This window comes from Pogona vitticeps, chromosome 2 (assembly GCF_051106095.1).
Source record: "Pogona vitticeps strain Pit_001003342236 chromosome 2, PviZW2.1, whole genome shotgun sequence".
Taxonomy (NCBI): Eukaryota; Metazoa; Chordata; class Lepidosauria; order Squamata; family Agamidae; genus Pogona; species Pogona vitticeps.
In genome coordinates this window covers 251,311,231-251,330,818 of record NC_135784.1, presented here as the reverse complement: position 1 = coordinate 251,330,818, position 19,588 = coordinate 251,311,231, and the positions used below count along the sequence as shown (strand labels likewise).

At 39.5% G+C, this 19,588-nt stretch overlaps 1 long non-coding RNA gene across 2 annotated transcripts in view; it reads right to left on the bottom strand.

Annotated features, from left to right (window-relative positions):
• The window catches only part of LOC140704207 (uncharacterized), a 33,568-nt gene extending 14,384 nt beyond the window's left edge, over positions 1-19,184 (bottom strand). For both annotated transcript variants that reach the window (XR_013542111.1, XR_013542110.1), the window contains exon 1: positions 10,319-19,184. This is a non-coding gene — a long non-coding RNA (uncharacterized LOC140704207). The remainder of the gene's footprint in view (positions 1-10,318) is intronic.
• Positions 19,185-19,588: the final 404 nt, after the last annotated feature.

Sequence of the window (19,588 nt, the reverse complement as noted above, 5' to 3'; positions counted from 1 at the left end):
CATATGGCCCCCGGGGCGGCCCTGGCAGATTTGAAGGGGGGCAGAAATTTGCTTGTTTGTGTTGTATCCTTGTCTGCACACAGCCAAAGGCTTTCCTCGTTTGACAAGGCTCTCTGGAACCTGAGAAGAGTTCCTTAAAGGGCCATGACTGAAAAAAGGTTGAGAATGGCTGTCTTAGTGGATAGAGACCTCTTTCCTATAGTCATAGATTATAAATCCACAGAGGTTTATGACTCCTTTACATGGACAAACAGTGAGGGACAGTTTATTGTGCTAAGTGTTTATTAATGAGAATCACAGAAACACACCAAACAGAAGCTCTTTATGTGCTTTTCCAAAGGAAGGGAAAGAAAAGGCTTTTTTCATACAAAGATGCAATTGGACTTTTGCTATTGTGGTGGTTAATGTACCTTGATTTTCTGTAATATGATTTTATTTTTAAAAATCTAGTCTCTTCCATGCAGGTCCTTTTAAGGATGTGAAGATGCAGCTGAGTTCATGTGAAGCGGCCTACAGATATTATTTTGCATTTTCCAGCCTTTTATATTGCGACATTTCATTTGGGCAACCTAGCAATCTTGACATAGACAGCACAGCTAGTGACCTGATGTCATCCTTTTCTATGGCATTTTGTCAGTGGCATTTGACACTTCTGGCTGCTAATTTTAATCTATTCAATAATTTTTAGCTAAAACAGTACTGTTCATATATTCAACTGTTTGGCAGGTTTTACTTATTTCCCTTGTGTTTTCCAAGGAGATGGCCCTCTTAATAGCTGAGTTTAGGCTTAGAGCAGGCTTTGTCACCTCTTTAATGGCCTTTCAATAGACTGGGGAGGGTTCTGATTTGATGCACAGCTGAGGAATATGTTATGGTTGGACTTCATGTCCCAACAACCCCCACCACTGGCTATGCTGGCTAAGGCTGGTGGGAGTTAAAATCCAGTTATATTTCAAGAAGACATTCCACAACTCTGTTTTAGTGTTTTAATTCTACTAGAAGATCCCATTCCAGTGGAGGATATGGCTGCCGAACACTGCAGGGTGTATTTACATCCAGCTGTTAGTCAAATTGCTGATTCCCCGGCAATCCTACAGATCCATTGGTTTGCGGGGAAGGAACTGAACTGTGGATGAAGGGAGGTGCGAGAGTAGTATAAATTGTGCACTTTGCTTCTTTTGATGTAAGAAATGCCCTTTCCCTCCTTCCCCCCTCCCCATGAGAAGCTGTTTTGTTTGCTTCCTGCATAGCTCATCTCATTGAAAGGCACCAAACTTGTGGCCTCAGAATCTATCACACAGAAATAACTTATATCTCTATCCCAGAACAGATAAAATTGTAATACTGCTACAGAGATGTTGTAAGTCTTCCAGATGGGAAGCGTGACATAAATGCAAACGTTGTATTATAGTGAATGTCAGGAGGGTTGATCATAAAGGCCTAAAAAGATGAATGAAAATGTTTGCAGTAAATATTGCAACTTGACAAAAAATATATGTGCACCTTTTTTTTTGGTAAAGGTTAGGTGGAGACTCTTATTCAAGGATTGCTGGCATTCTTTCCTTGCCACTGGGCATAATTAAGCACCAGCAATAGCAACAATTGCAATCAGTGAAGGAAAAAGAACAGGCACCTTTGCAAGCTATTGTTGCCAACTATTAAGGTTATCCTTCCCTCCCTCCCTCCTAACTATTGATGGAGCAAGCTGAAGCTAGTGAGATCCTTGATCTGGACTGATCTGTTGGTAAGGCTCCTTCAGCCGCAGAAGACAAATAATACTGAACCAACTACACTTCATAAGCAGTTTCATGATGAAGCCAAAGACCATAGCACAAAATATATTATACTTGGAGCTGTCATACATGCTAGGAACATGTACACTGTATTTGTGTGTCCCCTTCAACTCCAAGAGAGAAGCTACAGGATATCTGCAATATGGTGGGGTGGAGGATGACCTTTTGTTGTGCTTCCCCTTTCTCCCCCTCACATTTGGCTTTTTGGCAAATATGACTCCTAAATAGGGTTGTTGGAGCTGAAGTAAATAAGCAAACTATCTACAGTCAAAGAAGTATTTCTTTGTGTCTAGGGATGGTATCTTCCGGTAGGAATGGATGGTACTCTGAAGGCTCTTCAAAATGGTCATCAGGTTAGGCTTAACGGGGCACCTCCATGATAGATAGATAGATACATGTGCAACAGAGCTGTGCTGAGACTGCCTCCCTCTTTCTAAAGATAGAGTCGGGAGAATGATTAGGTGACCAAGTTATACTGTCACACATTTGCCATTTAGGTTCCTTTCATCCACATCATCCTGAATAATAAAAATCCTACTTGTTTTACCGCTCAAGGTCACACGGAGCCTGTACTGCATTACCGTCTTTGCTTTTTAATACGTATGCCTGTGTGTGTATATATTTACTGTATATGCACACGCAAACACATCTGCACATGTAAACAGATATACATATCTATTATATACAGTTCAAAATAATCAACATCTGCAGAGATTCAGCTCATAATTTTTGTCCGTACACTGCCCTATGTGGGCATTCATGGTAAGAACAAGACATTAAGTGAATCTGACATTCAGTTTACCAGCAGGTTTCACAGTACATGGGCAAAACGTTGCCCGGAATATGTAAAATATTATGATCATTGCCATACCTAACTAATTGCATTTGAAACATGCTGGCCATAAAATTAATTAGCAGTACAGAAAGCATCATGATAACCAGCTATAAATACTAAACACAACTAATTATTTCAGTCATAAACGGGCCGTGCCAAGAAATTTATAATGAAGCAATATGTTGCAAGAAAGGAGAGAGAGGTCTTTTCATGTCTGCACATACAACCTCTGACATCAGGGCTACTCCATTTTGCGATATTGTCAGCAGCGCTAGCAGAGAACAATGCGCACCAAAAATAAAATGAAACCAATCTAGGATTTTTTTTCAGTGCTCTTTAAGGCATCTTGCAATTGTGGTGACAGTCAAAAATGTTCAGTTACTCTGGATCTGCTGAGTACATTTTGAGTTTGATCAACAATTGATTTCTGCAAACAAACAAACAAACAAACAAACAAACAAACAAATAAATCTGACATTACAATGAATAGCCTTCTTTCGATTTTCCTCATCCACTGAAGCATTCAGTGAATGCAGCAGGCATAATAGGCTGAGGTAAACAATGTCAGGTTCTGTTATATCAGGAACTCTTTTTAAACCAGGCAGACAAGCTATCATTGGTGCCTAAAACCCTGTAAATTGCAGTTGAGACTGGAAATGAGTTTGCTTCCTAACAAGTGTTTTGATGACATTCTCAAGAATAGAAGAAGATACTTTATTGACTGTTCTGGTTGATGTACATTTGGTTATGAAACAGTTGTATTAATGAGTATATATAAACATTCTGTGTGGGGCAATAATAGAATCAGCACGTCACTGAACCAAGTGGCATTGAGCTGAATGCTCACAAAGATATCCTGAGATTATGAATAAAAGATATGGATGGACAGTCTAAGTTGCTTCTACCTGGCCTGAGCTAGACTGGTGTGTTACCTCAGCTGGGAATATCAGGAAAGAGGCTGCTTGTCACAGAACTAATATATTCTTGAACAATGGCAGTGAATCCCCAGGTTATGGCGGTTAATTAAGCTAAGCAAGTCGTGATGCTAACCATATCACTAACATGTTGTTTTGAAAACATGGCAGTAGGGATATGAATAATGTTTCAAAATTATTCCTTAATGATACAGGGTGTCCTAACACACTGTAGAGAAACCATTGACCCTTGGAGAGACTTATCTTTTCCAGTACAAGAACTAGACACATTTTTTAAAAAAAAATAATTCAAGTTTTCCACAATTTGCCCAAAATGTCTCTGGGTCAAACTGGAGCCTTTTCCCTTTGTGAAGCAATAGATCAAAATGATGTCGGAAACTTCGCAATTTGCTTAATTTGTGCAATTTGTGCAAAAATTGCTTTCTAACATGCAAGAACCTTCTCAAACACCAGGAGAGGATAGCTTGCTGCTGTGTGAGCAAAGGAGGGGGGAAAGGTACTTTCTTATTCTTGCACAAGAACAACAAAAATGACACTTTAAATCCCTAGCTGGGGGAAATCAGGATTGCATCTGTATGCTGGTAGAGCTGGGTTTAATCTTTTATCTTCCCCTCCATGCTGTTTTCTGGCCCTGAGTAGTACTAATATGCTTTATGGCAGAGCTGGATACTTGCATATTTCCCTCCCAATATCCTACAGGCCATCAATTTGAGATCAGCTATGGACTCAAGTCCAAAATAAAATTTAAAAAAAAATCAGATTTAAAATTACTAGTTGTATGTAACATCTGTGTGTGCATGTTGCTTAAGATTTTGATTACTCAGGAATTATATGTATATGTCATTTTTATTTGGTAGAAGGAATTGCCTTTTACTGCCATGAGTGCCATAATCTCTGCTGCTAAAATTGCTATAGCTATAAGAACTAAATAGTGTAAGTTTAATTAAAGAAGACCAAATACTCCTTTGGCCAGGTTCTCTATCAGCAATGTTTTGCTTCATGTTAACTTCCTACTGTCTCTGATGTTATGCGCAGCTGTTCACTGAAATCCTAGTCCTTCTTCAGCCAAAAAAAAAAAAAGGATTCAGTTCTTCATCACACACACACACACACACACACACACACACACACACACACAAAACCACACAACTGTATGAATGTGGGATATTGCGCTTCTGTATCCATGATTCAAAACATCAGTATTTTGTCTGATATTGCTGAACAATATGTGCCCACATTGCCAGCAGGCAAAAAGAATGGCAAGCTTGAAATTGCAACGGATAGCCCAAATATTGATGACAACAAGGGCAGCAGTCAAGATGGTCTACAGCAGGCTTGTCCAACCTGCGGCCCGAGGGCCGCATGCGGCCCAGGTCAGCTCGTAATGCGGCCCAGTGCAATTTTTTATTTTTAAAGAAATTCCAAAGTTTCAAGTTACACTGCCGACGCTTGCGGCCGGGGCACGTCACAAGAGTAGAGGGGGAGAGAGGGAAGGAAGGAGTGGGAGGGGAGGGGACAGGGGGGCTGTGTGACTGCATTGTGCCATCCCCGTAAATAGGTGGACCCCCTCCCAGCCCCATAAAGCCGCCAGAGTTGAAGCTGGCAGCCTCTGCTATCTGAGATCGCAGCTGCCGGTAAGCGCGCTTGGAGCGGGGCTATGGAGGACGGCTAGGGCTGCTCCCCATGCAGCACAAACCAAATTTATGTGCGGCCCAAACCAAATTTTCATCTTCTAATGTGGCCCAGGGAAGGTGAAAGGTTGGACACCCCTGGTCTACAGGATACATTCTTGTGCTTGCTACCATTCACAAAGAGAGACCAAACAGGGGAAATCCCAGGAAATATGACACAAATAACTGACACATACAACAGAGGCTTGCTGACATGGAATCATCTTCAGAAAACAGCAAAAAGCAGTAAGGAAAAGAACCCCACTTTCACAGCGACATTCTAGAAACCTCCATTGACCCAGAATGATGTGGTTACTAGGCTTGTTTTTATTATGCTAATTTGTTCCAGCTTAATTGCTCTCTGGTTATTTTCAAACTTTAATAAAAGAGGTCAGGCCTGGATTCAAAGAATTGAAGTGGAACGTGATGAGAACATCTCAAGAGGTGCCACCTAATGTAAAAAAAGCCTGCTAGACATTTTCTGATTCTTTCTGTGAAGCTTGTTCTTGGCCTCTCATGAGGGATGTGAACATTTTTTGCAACATGACAGGCTCTGAAGATACCAAGAAATCCTTTTGAGAAACTGTTGACTCCTGCATGATGTCTCATGAATAGCAAAAGAATAAGCAGCGCCATTTTTGCTTCTGCCACTTGAACAAAATGTCTCTGCACAAAAGGATTGCCTCATTGATCAAAAGGATGCAGACAAACTAAGTAATGCTTCTAATATTGAAAATCCTGCAACAAGGCAGCTGGTCTCATGGTTTTGTGCAGTTTTCACAAGTTGTGCAACTTGTGTGATTTGTACAGTTTATGCAATCTGTTAAAAATTACGTAGATGCAGGAATTCCCATGGATTCCATCTGAAAATGTCTTTCTAAATTACGTAAATGGAGGAATTCCCATGGATTCCATCTGAAAATGTCTTTCTCTCACACAAGTACAGAGGGGGGAAATGGGATGCATGACAACAATGTGAGTGAGGAGTCAGATCTCTACCTATCACTAACAATGATGGGTATTTGGTGGAAGAGACAAGATTTTTTCCAGTTGTGGTACTCAAATATGGCATTGCCTTTCAACAAGCGTTATCCCCCCCATTACACACTTTAAACAAGTTTTGGGGAGTTGTTTCAGCTGTGACAGGCTTCAAAAATTATCTAGGATTTGCTATGATCTACTGTCACTTATTTGCTGACATGGTTTTATGATCATGTTCTGTTGCTGCAGCTTGGTTACTGCTACATGAATACAAACGCTAAGCTTAATATGTTGACTGTTCCGTCACTGTCAATGGATCACAGACTATAAGCATTGTTAAGGCAGATGATGGCATTTATATATTTGCTGGGGAATGCATCACCATCATCTGAAAACTGCAGAGCTGGAAGGTACCCTATGGATCATAAAGTCCAGCCTCTGTCAAGGAGGCACAGTGGGGAATCGAACTCCCAACCTCTGGCTCTGCAGCCAAATATCTAAACCACTGAGCTATCCAGCAGTGCAGATGTTCCAGACAGATAAATAAGTAGTCAACCATCTTCCCAAAGAGCTTTAAAAAGATATACAGTGGTGCCCCGCATAGCGAGGTTAATCCGTTCCGGATTAACCCTCGCTATGCGGAATCATCGCTAAATGGGTAGGGAAAAGGTATTGAAACGCATTAAACTTAGTTTAATGCGTTCCAATACCTTGCTTACTTACCCGTTCAGCGAGGATTCCTCTTGCCGGCAGCCATTTCCGCGCCCTCGCTAAGCGAGGGCAGGGCGTGAAAACGGCTGCCGGCAGCCATTTCCGGGCTTCCGGTGGCCATTTTGGAGCCACCGAACAGCTGTTCGGTGGCTCCAAAATGGCCGCCGCAGTACCCGATCTTCGCAATGCGGGTTTTCCCCATTGCGAAGATCGGGTATGTTTCCGTATAGCGATCCAAAAAAAGGGATCGCTATGCGGAAACATCGCTATACGGTGCACTCACTAAGCGAGGCACCACTGTATCTTTGAACTAAAACTCCCAGAAATTTTTAAGCCAGCATGTCCAACGACTTTATGCCTGCAGGATATTAGGAAGTGTATTCCTGAAAAGTAAATTTTCAGAGCTTTGAATAACTCTCATACGCCAATAAACTAACATAAGCCAATAAACATTTGTTTTAGTTTGGCAAAGAGAGAGTTCACCAAACCACTATTTTTTTGCATTGCAAGCTGTTTCTTGACTTTTGGGTACAAATCTAAAGCTATCAGTTTGGAAAGAATTTAGACCACTGAAACCATCATACACAGAACTAATTGTCATTACACTTTGGCATGAAACTGAATGACTTTGATATAGAAAGTCACAATTTTAGTATGATATTAAGTGTCTGAATTTTCTAAAAGGATTTGCACTCACTAATCTCAAAACAGTGAATCAGTATTATGTCAGAGTGGGAGAATGCCATTGAACCTGGCCCCTATCACAAATGCTTTAAGGTTTTCTAGAAGATAATTAGATATAATTTTATATCTCAATAAGCAATTTTATTTTCTTCTCAACATAATCCTTTTATAAACATGGAACATTTGGGCTTTCTCTTCTCTCACTTCTTAGCTATTCTGTTCATTCTATTAGACTATGCTAGTATATCTTGCCCACTTTGTTACTTTCCTAGCCATTTGTGAGGGGGGGGGAATCAATTATTCTTTCTACAGTTTTTAAAATCCTAGTGGCTTTCATATATCCACAAGAATAAAGAATTAAAGTTATTAATCAGATATTTAGTCTATTTTGGGGGAAACTGTCCCTAACTTCCATTTTTTTTATAAATATAAAAATGGTGAAGAAGTCCCATTTCCTCAGGTGGAAATATGACAATAGTGATGTGTTTTTTTACATTTCTTAGGCTACAAATTCCATAATTTTCAATTCTGGGAGTTGTACATGACAGTCTTATACCAGAATGTGACTCATCTACTCCAACATTGGAGGCATTCAAGAGAAATTTAAACAACCAACTGGCAGATATCATTTGGTGTGTGTTCCTGCACTGATCAGGCCTTGGACTTGATGGCCTTATATGCCCCTTCCAGCTTTATAATTCTATGATTCTATAAAAGGTCTCAACTCATAGCTTGTGTGGTGGACCTTCACCTAGTTCCACCCCAACTTTCTGTTCCTGTCCCAGTTCTAGCTATGAATATTATTTTTTAACAGGAAGCTGGGCAGAGCTGGGCCTCAAATCTTTCCAGAAGAAGCTTTTTTATCCCCCAGGTGAGTCACGTTTAGGTATGTGAAAAATGTCTGCCGGGTAAAATTCCCAGGATAGAGAATTATTGGATTGGTTGTTCAAGAAATCAAAAAAACCCTTCTCTCTACGAGACAATACCATTACCCTGTAATTAGAAGCAGAACCCTCTGAAGTGAAAGTAGACACCTGATTGTACTAGCATTAGTTCCAATGTAGGTCTAAATTAGAAGCCAGCCTGTTCATTGAGTTATAAGGAGGAATCAGTGAATAGTGATTCCAAAAAGAATAGTTGTGTTGGTCTGTTTTGGGCAAAATGGGCAAAGAGCATTGTGACAATGTAAAGATTAACTAGTTTTATTTGTGCAAAGATTTGGTGGATTGCATTTGAAAAAAAAATCAACTATGCAAACTCTTATATTAAATACAACTTCAGTTTTTTCAGTTGCTGCAAATTGTTGGAGATAAATGTTTATTCCTAGATTTCTCCCTGCCTGACCTTTGACCTCTCACCTTTTTGATTCTCCTGTCCAGTTAAGCAGACAACTTCCATTGTCTTTATAACATAACTCTCAACCCATCTGGTGATAGTTATTCTAATTCAAAAATTGCACCAGTGCTGTTGTTGCTTCATGTCAGACTGTCAGTCGAAAGCCAAGCACACCCAGCTTTAAATGATAGACAAGTTGACAGCCTTCTTACCTCAAGCGGAATAAATAATTCTATCATGGAAAATATTTTTAATTTCATAATTTACACAACATTCTGCTCCTCGCTTTTGGCCTGCTGGTTTACTGCCTTTTTACCAGCTCCTTATTAGTTTTTGATCCATCATTTATTCTGTTGTTGTTCCTGCATATATTTGTTAACTTCATTACTGCTGCTAATTACTCTTGTTGCTTTGTTATCCACCAAGAGTCATGTTTCAAAGAAGAGGATATAAATACCTCACATAAATGAATTAAAAAACAAATGAACACACATACACATACAAATTCTCCTTAAATTTTTCCTGCAGATGTTTAGTGTCTGTTTTATACTCAGAGAAACCTCAAATTATTATGAATATGTGCATACTATAAATAAGATTGTATACATTAAGAAGGACAATTTAAACTGATTTTTAAAAAACCTTTCCTTAGATCAGACACTACTTTCTCCCTGATTTCAGATGGAAACAGTAACAAAATTGTAGAAGAAAAACTGGATCATTTCAGAATGACCTTCAGTGGGATGAATTTCATTTCCAAAGCCAAATGGTGCCCATCAGTATTTGGCTGAATCTGATATACGTGGCATATAAAGCTTTTGATGCATTATTTTTAATGGGCAGGAAGGAGGAAATGGTAGCATTCCTTTAGTTTTCAACAACAGTTGAGGAAGCTCCAGTTGTCCATTTCTCAGTCTTTTAAGCACTCACATCCTTAAACAGAATGTAATTATTGAGGAAATTAACTTTATAGCTACAGAGTGTGGTGTCATGATAATTTAGAGGAATAGGAAAGGATGTTTTCTTTACAATCTTTTTTTTAAAATCTCTTTCTTTTTGGTTTGCACTTAATGGCATTCATTAAAACTGATAACAGAAATTGCTTCTCTTTTTAAATTTCTTACTGAGTCACAGTTTAGTTGAGTTAACTTTCCTTGGAACAATATATTAGTGTCATGCTCAATTGACTTTCCTCATAAAGGAAATGAAAGTCCATTATCTGCACCAATAGAAACAATATAAATATACATATTTCTGTCCTTTTGTTAAAATAATTGTAAACCCTAACCAAATCTGTCACAGACCACCACTATATTGTGATTCACTGCTGGCTGCTGAAGTCAAATTTTCTCTTCTAGAGAGAGCAATGTTTACCTTTAGAATTCAGGGCAGGTTAACAGAGAAAAAGACTGGAGCTTTCATAGTCAGCCGCTCAGCTGTTTCTCATTTCCTTTCCACATGCCTTTCCCTGGAACTGCCTGCAGCAAGAAAATATATTGACTTTCCAGAGAACTTGGTGTTCAGACTTTGAAATTGTGCTCCCTATCTTTTAATCATTGGATACTGAAAGTGGATGAAAAAAAGGAGGGAAGGAATGAACAGATCATCACATTCAGCTATGCTTCTTCCCTTTGTTCTTGTCCCCTCGTGGTTTTTAATTTCAGAACAACCTCTTCTATCGCTACAACATAAGAGCATAACACTTTAAACCATTTCCAGTGGTTAGCAACAGGAATTCTCATTACTTAATTTGTTTCTCATCAGAAAAAAAATGCCTCCTGCATTCTTCAAATAGACATGCAAATTTCACTGCTCATGGGACCTTCCTGTTGCCTGTACAGCCATCACACGGTTGTTCTTATAATGGCTGGATAGCTCAGTGGTTTATGTATCTGGCTACAGAGCCAGAAGTAGGAAGTTTGATTCCCCATTACGTCTCCTATGTGCAGAGCCAGCATGTATGGCCTTGGGCAAGCTGCCCTGGGATGCCCCCAGAAGAAGGGAATGATAGACCACTTCTGTGTATTCTCTACCTTGAAAACTCTGAAAAGGGTTGCCATGTTGGAATCAACTGGAGGGCACACAACACCAACATAGGGAACCAGTGACCTTCAAAATGTTGTTATGACTCCTAATCCCATAATCCCCAATCACTACCCTTACTGTTGAGGTCATGGGAACTGGAGTCAAACAACCGTAGAAGGATACAAGTTTCCCATTATTCCCATATGGTAGGATTTAGGATATGCAGTAATCCAATGTTTGCTGTTTATCTTAACACTGCTGCTGAATAGGTTTGTTCGGGGTTTTTTTGTTGTTGTAGAAAACCTTTATAGAATAACTTTATTGGAGGAATACTAAGACTACAATCCTTTACCCAGTGGCTAGGAAGTAAGCCTCATGAAATTCAATAAGACTTAATTCTGAATATTCATTTATACTAAATTTTACCAGTTTTGACATTTTCCAAAAAGGCATGCAAAGCATAGCTCAGTTCTGCATGTGTAACAACTTTCTTGGCATTAAACCATGGGTTCTGCTCCACCCAGTAGGATCCTGGTCTCCAAACTAGGGCTCATGTTACATGAGGTACCAAAGTTCTTGTTCCATGCAAAACGTATTTAGTCTACAGGCAAGATCTCATATTTCATACAATCTAGATACCAGAGCTCCTCTTCTATGTAACTTCTTTCCTGGCTGTAAACCAGAGCTCCAATTCTAGGCAAAGCCTTCTGTTATCTGTTTCCGTTTCATGCAAACAGCTCTACAAAACTGTGTAGAAACCGAGGAAGTGCAGAGCATAGAACATGGAATTCATTTACTGGAAGTTTGGGCGCTTCTTTGTGAGTGCCTAGCTAGTTATTTATTTATTATTTATTTATTTATTAGATTTTTTTTACCCCGCCCCCCTAGACACTCGGGGCAGCTTACAAATGTCATAAAATATTATAAAATACAATAAAACAACATAATCATTAAACAATTAAATCAATAATATGGTGTGTTCAAGATGAGGAATGATAGAACAAAAGACAGAATTCAAGGATTGACAGAAGGGAAGGCCTGCCCAAAGAGCCAAGTCTTTAAATGGCTCTTAAAAACACCCAGCGAAGGTGTGGTTTTTTTGCTAGATGGTGTAGAAGACACAGGCCAGCATCAGTTACTCAAGGACAATTCACACCTTCAGTTGGCCTTCTGTTAAAGAACACTTCAAAGAATGGAGCCCTCAATGCCTATTTTTTTTAATCAGGGGACATATCAAAGCAACACTAAAAGGTATCTAACCCTACCACTTTAAATCTTGACTTGAAAAGCCAGTCTGCTTTCTTCCCTAGACCCATGCAAATTTTGGGTGTGGTAAACGAAGAGAATGAAATTATGCTTTTGTTTTGGTGAAACATGAACGAGGATTAAGATGTTGTTTGCAACAGGAATGTAATAGCTCATTTATTGTATAGAAGGGATTAAGAAACCCAGTTAGATAGCCTGGCCTGCCTCTCAGGAGAAAATACATTGCTCATTCACTGTTTCTCTATGCCCAGGAAGGTATCAGTATGACTGAGAAGGAGGGGAGTTTGTCTGTTTGCTGTCCTATGATGCTGTACTTGAAAAGAATGTACATTCTGTGCATATCCCAGGACTGTGCTGCTACTCTGCTGAGATATGCCTATTAATTAGTCTAGCTCAGCCTTAGTTGTTTTCTAGTGTGTTGCTCTCAACTTGCCTGAGACTGTTTCTGTATCTTGCTGCAAGTATATTTTTCCCTTCTGTAACATTTTGGAACTTTTATTCTCTTTAGTAAAATTCAAAAATCTTTTCAAGCAGTCTGGATTTTTTGCTGAGAGATTTTGTGGTACTAAGCTACTGGGACCAAGCTACTGGGATGTTCGTGTTTGTAAGTGGGTGTGGCGGTAGATCTCTCCTTGGAAGAAGGCAATGTGTTTCTCAGTGTCTAGCCCTGTAGATATCGTTTTGAACTCCCTGCAGCCACCATCAGAACTGAGTGTCTGGAAGTAATACAGTCTTTGCCAGGCTCCATATCTGCATCATCACTGACTTTTACCTGGGCTCACCCAACCAGGAAGAAATAAGAGCAGTGTGGTAGGGTGACTATAAAGGGGGGGGTGGCTAGACTTGCTACCATCACAAAAACCTTCTACATCTTTCTTGTGTATATGTATGTGTGTGTTTGCATGAACATTGATTTCCAGCTTGTGTAACTGCAAGCTGAAGATTGCACAATGCATTGTGCTTGTGCAGCTGTTATGCCTTGCATCCCCTAATAGAATTCTGCATCTTATAAGGCCCACACATTCAAATGCACACAAAAGAAATATTGAGAACAATATGACATTGTAATATGGCTGTGCATGCTTGGAGTCAGAGCTAGGTTTTGTTTGTTGAAAACCTGTGAAAGGAAAACATTCATTATACAGATTCTGATCATATCGCAAGATCTCCAGTATTCTGTACATGCAGTTGTGGAATGAAACAAATCAACAGTTATCTTATGTTCAGTGTTAGTGGATTGTTTTGCTTTTGTGCATCTTGAGTTGTTTCTCCAATTCTAGGTTACTGTAGTTTGAAACAAATAATAAGAATAACCAAGCTTTGCAAAAAGGCAGTGTGCAGAATACGCAATAGCAAACACTGTGACAACCCCAACATTGTATTTCATAACAACAGAGTGAAAAATGACATTTTACATTGCATATTCCCTTTCAGGGAATCAGTCAAAGATCAAGAATAACACAGTAGTGCACCCTGAAGGTATGAGTACAGCTTACTTTCACAGCCATTGAAAAAGAGTGAGGGTGGAATCTAAATATACATAAAAATGAATATCCTCCTTCTAATATTTAGCAGTGATGATGAAAATTCACTATTGTAGTCCAAAACCAAAAGATTTTATTTCACGTATTGAGAATTTTTAGCTGCCTAACAGATGGAAAGGTGAAATCTAATTATCAGAGTTCTGCCTCTACTCCCACCTCCAACAATGGAGTGCATACAGAGATTCTTTGGCTATGAAAGGCAATTATTATCATTGCATGAGAATGCAGTGATGTTATGCATCAGAATAAATCAACATTTTACAAGGAAATTCTAAAAATGGGGCAGTACAAACAAAAAATTGTAACTTTTGAAGTGCACTTTGAATCAGCACTACAGTTGGCCCAGAGGTAGCAGACAGCCTGCTCTTACTCTGGGCCAAATTTGTGGGAGTTTGGGCAAAGGGTTTTCATGTTATGATTTTTTTAAAAAGTAAAACTCTACCACCCATGCAGAAACAAGCAACCATTCCCATATTTAAAACAGATCAAATAAATTAGAAAGACCCATCTTGCTTATCTTGAAAGAGAATGGTTGGTCCCACATACTTTTTTATTTGGAAGGAATCCAGACTGCAGATGCTGAAATATTGATCCTCAAAAAAAGGCATTTCAAAAGGAAAAAATTATCTTTATTACACAGGTCTATCAGTAAGAGTGTTCCAAAGAAGATACAATGTTTTATGTGCAGAAGACTGTAGAGCAATGAAAGGTCATGGAGACAAAGTCTAAAGGCAGGTTTTCTCTGAAATTTTTTAAAAAATGTGAGCTTGCTTTAAAGAAAGTAATGAAGTGACAATCCTCCAGAAAGGGACATTTTGCCCAGTGTCCCCAGGGAATTAGCATACAATTTTGTAAGGCATATTCAAAGTATTTCTGCATTACAAAAGCACAGAACAGTTGTGTTTGTTCCGGCCCTGAGTGCTTTCAGTAAAGATTTCTGAAACCAAGCTCCCAACACAAGTCTCCAAAGGGTAGATATGCTTTAGGCAATCAGAATTTTTGACACTGCCAGTCAGGAGCCAATTAGCTGACTCTCAGGAGGAGAGGTTTTTAACTGCTTCCTGGCTGAATAGGCATTACAAATGGACTTGGTGTCTGGTTGTAAAAATATCTTAAAATATATTTTTAAAAATAGAAAATAATTTCAGAAGCTCATTTGTTCAGAAGCGCATTCCTGTTTTTTGTTTGTTTGTTTGTTTGTTTGTTTGTTTTGCTTGCATGTTTGATTTTTGGCTGGAGATGGTCTTACTTGATGTTAGGAGAGCTTTGGTGCCTATATCTTATCATAGTTTCAATCATTCCACCTGCCTTGTCACTGTGCAATTGTTTGGTAATTAAGAAAAAAACTTTCAAAGATGTTATGTGCCATCCAATGTGCGGTGGTGACAACATGAGTTAATGAACTTCAAAATGTTATATCATTAACAGCTCTGCTCAGATCTTGCTAACCACCAACATCCCATGTGTGCTTGTTCTCTCTTCCTACTGCCCCCACTTCCAAGAAAATTTATCTTTTCCAGTAAATTCTGCTCAGGTGTTACAAACTAACAACTGCGGCTTCCTTTACTGAGACATTCTGTTTCATCTTAAGACTTCATGCCTTCATACTCCCCCCACCACCAAGAAACACTTTTCCCAGCAATATTGTCTTTTCTGGTCAGTTCTGTATTCTCATTATATGAGCATGATAGGATAGTCTCAATTAACACATTTTTAATCTGGGGAGGTTCAATCTTGACTTGATTGAACACCCTTATTTCTGACTTTTTGTCTGTCTCTGGTATCTGTAAGACGTCCTCCAGCACCATATTTAAAATTAGCTGTTTTTTGTGTTGTTTTTTTAAACATGCACACAACATTTTCGTAGAGTTTTTGATCTTTTACCTGAGAGGCTAAAGAGTTTCTTCAGTCAGAATGTTGACAACACCAGTTGTAGCAGTCAAGATTGTCTACAGGATGCCCTCTTGCACTCATTACCATTCAGGCTTATTGAAAATAGTCCTGATGATTGGCTTGTATTTGGGTGAGAAGTAGTTAACTGATGAAGAAAGGATTCATCAGAAATCTGGGATTTTTTCTTAGGCAGGTTAAGAGTAACTTCTTCAACACTAGCTGGAAATGCAGAGCTTGAAAAAAAGCTGTTTTTTCAGGGACTGCAGCAACTCCCTTCCCTGTCTTCTGACTTCCAGACTGCCTAATATTGGCTTGGTGAATCTGGAAAATGGCTTCCTTCAGGCTCTCGAACAAAAGGACAGTGCAATGAAGAAGTAAGATTACACCACATCCAAAGCTCTTCCAAACTGTGTTAAACTGCAGCCTTAACTAGTCAAGACTTCCAAGGGAAGGCTGAGCCAACACTAGGCCAGCTGAAACTGTGCTGAATCTAGTCCCCCTCCCCCCAGCCTAGAGATGATAGGAATTACTTAGGACTATTGTTACCTTGGCGTAACCTTGTATGAGTATAGTAATTATATCTCTGGCTGGAGGTATGGATTGTCTCCTCTGTCTCTTGCCCCCCTTCTTCACCTCTTTCTGGCTCTTCTGCCAGCAGATTTTAGGCAGCAGAGCACTTCTGCAGGCAGAGTCTTCTTCGAGTGGTTCTCCGGGATCAGCAAGCAGAAGGGGTTTCTGCCAGTCCAAGGCTTTTTTTTTTTGCTCCCATAAGAGAATTTCTCCCAGCAGAAAAGGCTTTGCCCATCGCCTGCCCTCTATAGCCTTTACATCTTTGAGTTAAGATTGGTGTAATAGCTGTTTAGTCATAAACTAAATTCCAAAATCCATACTGGGTCATGTCTTTATTAGGCCCAAAAAAAAAAAAAGTGTGCAACATGCTTTTGAGCTCAACATTGTCCTCGTCAGGCAAGTTCCTGAAAATTCCTGGGAGAGCGTTTGAAAGCTTTCATTGCAGTGCAAAAACACCTTTTGGGCCGTGAAAGGTATCTTTGGCATTTAGTGGCGTTTCTTGCCCGTGATCTCTAGAGTGTACAGAACCATGGCACAGCTTGCAGCAATTGCCACCTGAGAGAATGTGGAGCCCTGCAATCTGAACAAAAGTAGCAATCCTGGCACCCGAAGCCCCTCCAACATATTGTGCCTCTTTTCCAGATGGTCCTGAATTTGCAGCTAAGCACAAAATAGCTAGATTTGGAACACATGTAGATAATAGCCTAATTGTGTCAAAATGGCATTGGGGGGGAATAGGAGGGAGTAAGGTAGGTGCTACAGGGGGCCAAACTGAAGGGTCCCAAAATTTATAAGGTAAAAGAAATGCTGAACAGAAAATGCCTGAGAGCAGACTTCTGGTTGGAACCGGTGCCAAACCGAATCCGTTGTTCTGCTGTGGTCACAAACATTGCTGACTATGAGCCCACACGGCTGACGGAGAAATTCCAGAAATAACATGGCATCAAAGTCGTTTTGTATTAGCAGCTTTCCATGACTCTGGTCCAGTTTTGCATTAGCATGTGTCTCCACTGAGCTTGCCAAAAACCTGTTAATGTGGCTGCTTGTTTTGTTTTGGACTAACTGCTTGATATATTGCGCCGTAGGAAAATGTTACGGCTCGTCTGTTCTTTTGTTCTTTACAATACTTTACAATCTGTGATTCCTTGTTAAGCTTCAATAAAATGTAGGAAATTAACGATATTGATCTGCTTTTGCCATTGGAAACTTCCATTTATTTTCTTGTTGTTGGTTTTTGCCCGTTCCATCTTTATTAGGGTGGATATCACAGAACTCAACCACTAAGGCAGCGATGAGTTGAAATTCAGATCCAGGTGGAAATCCGTGTGTATTTATTTGATTATGTAATTTATTTACACCCTATCTTTCTCCCTTATGAGACTTGGGTGGCTTAGAGTAGATATTTGGGGTGGGAGTTGATGGGAGAAAAGAGTTCTGGAGCAGAATGCACTGCAATACCAAAGCAGTAATAAATAAAGTATGCAATTTATAAACACTGAAATTGTTTAAAACCAATTTAAACCATCTAAAGACAACAAAACAAGAGCCATCAGTATAAGGTCCTGTCAATGGCCAGAGAACTGTGGCTGAAAACTGAAAGACTTTGCACAACTATTTCAGCTTCTTAATGGATTTTTCCCCCATGGTAAGAAAAACATGGAAGAAATGGCAAGGAAAGCACGGGTAGATTTCAAACGAAAGACAACATTGCCTAGAAAATGTTATGACATTCCTTTAGTAAGATAAAGTTAATGCAGAATTAAGATCTCAGGTTGAATCAACCTCAACATTACACCTTTACCTTTTATTTTATACATTACAAATGGTCAGGGTCATGTCACATATTACAGGAACTTCATATTTCCTGCTAATACAATGTTGTCCCTCTGGTATGCAACTCCTTCAAAGCTCCATGCCCTATTAATCAGATTTGCAAATTAAGTCTGTGTTTTCATGTTGTGATCAATCACAAAATAAGAACAAGCTAATTTGCAGCATGGGCAAAGAGGAAAGCTCCTGTTAGGATAAAGATACTGTATGACTTTTATATTCCATTTTAAATGATGTGCTAAGTGTGCCATCTAGTTTGATCCCTAAACTTCAACAAGATTGTGGTATTCTATACTTATTCCAGTATGAGGAAAAAATAGAGGGCAAAGTCACACATGACAGGGACAGATATGAGAAGACTGGGTAGCTCAGTCAGTTAGGTTAGGTAGTGGGCTGCACTTTGGAATTTGATTCCCTCTGTGCATAACAGGAAAAGAGGTGACCTGTGTAGGCTTGGGCAAGCTACACAGTCTCAGGGCACTCCCAGGGGAAGGGAATAGTAAGGCACTTCGGAGTACTCTGTATGTAGAAAACTCTGGAAAGGGTCATTGTCGGGCCTTCTCGGCAGTGGCCCCTCACCTTTGGAACAGTCTGCCCACAGATATCTGTCTGGCTCCCTCACTGGGTGTTTTTAAGAGCAGACTTAAGACCTGGCTGTTTAGGCAGGCTTTCCCTCCTGTCATCACTTGATTTTTTTCCTTTTCCCCATCTTGAACTATGTTACTATTGTTATTTTTTTATTTTATTATATTATTTTTATTCCATTTTTAATTGTTAGCCGCCCAGAGTAGACTTCGGTCTACATGGGTGGGGTATAAATTTCATAAATAAATAAAAATTGTAAGCCAGAACTGACTTGACAACATGTAATTAAATTAATGAGACACAGATCTATGAACTTAAATCCAGATCAGTCATTCTCATACAGAAAACCACAATTTTAACAGAATAAAAGTGTGTATGGGGGAAGGATACAGATATTTGCTTTCATCCCTTGGTTTACCAATGACAAGCTTAACAACTTCCCTGCTGGGGCAAATAGCTCCCCTGGCCCTTGCCCCAATATCAGTAACTCTTCAATCTTTAAATATTTGTAATATATTACATATATAATATATATGTCATTGCACATATATATAACATACTGTATATGTAATATACAGTATGTAATATACAGTATTGCTGACTCTATACAGTCAGCAAAAACAAGACCTGGAGCTGACTGCGGTTCTGATCATCAGCTTCTCATAGCAAAATTCAAGCTTAGACTGAAGAGAGTAGGAAAAACCACTGGGCCACTCAGGTATAATCTAAACCAAATCCCTTATGAATACACAGTGGAAGTAAAGAACAGATTTAAGGAACTAGATTTGGTGGAGAGAGTGCCTGAAGAACTTTGGATAGAGGCTCGTAACATTGTCCAGGAGGCAGCAACGAAAACCATCCCAAAGAAAAGGAAATGCAAGAAAGCAAAGTGGCTGTCCAACGAGGCCTTAGAAATAGCAGAGAGGAGAAG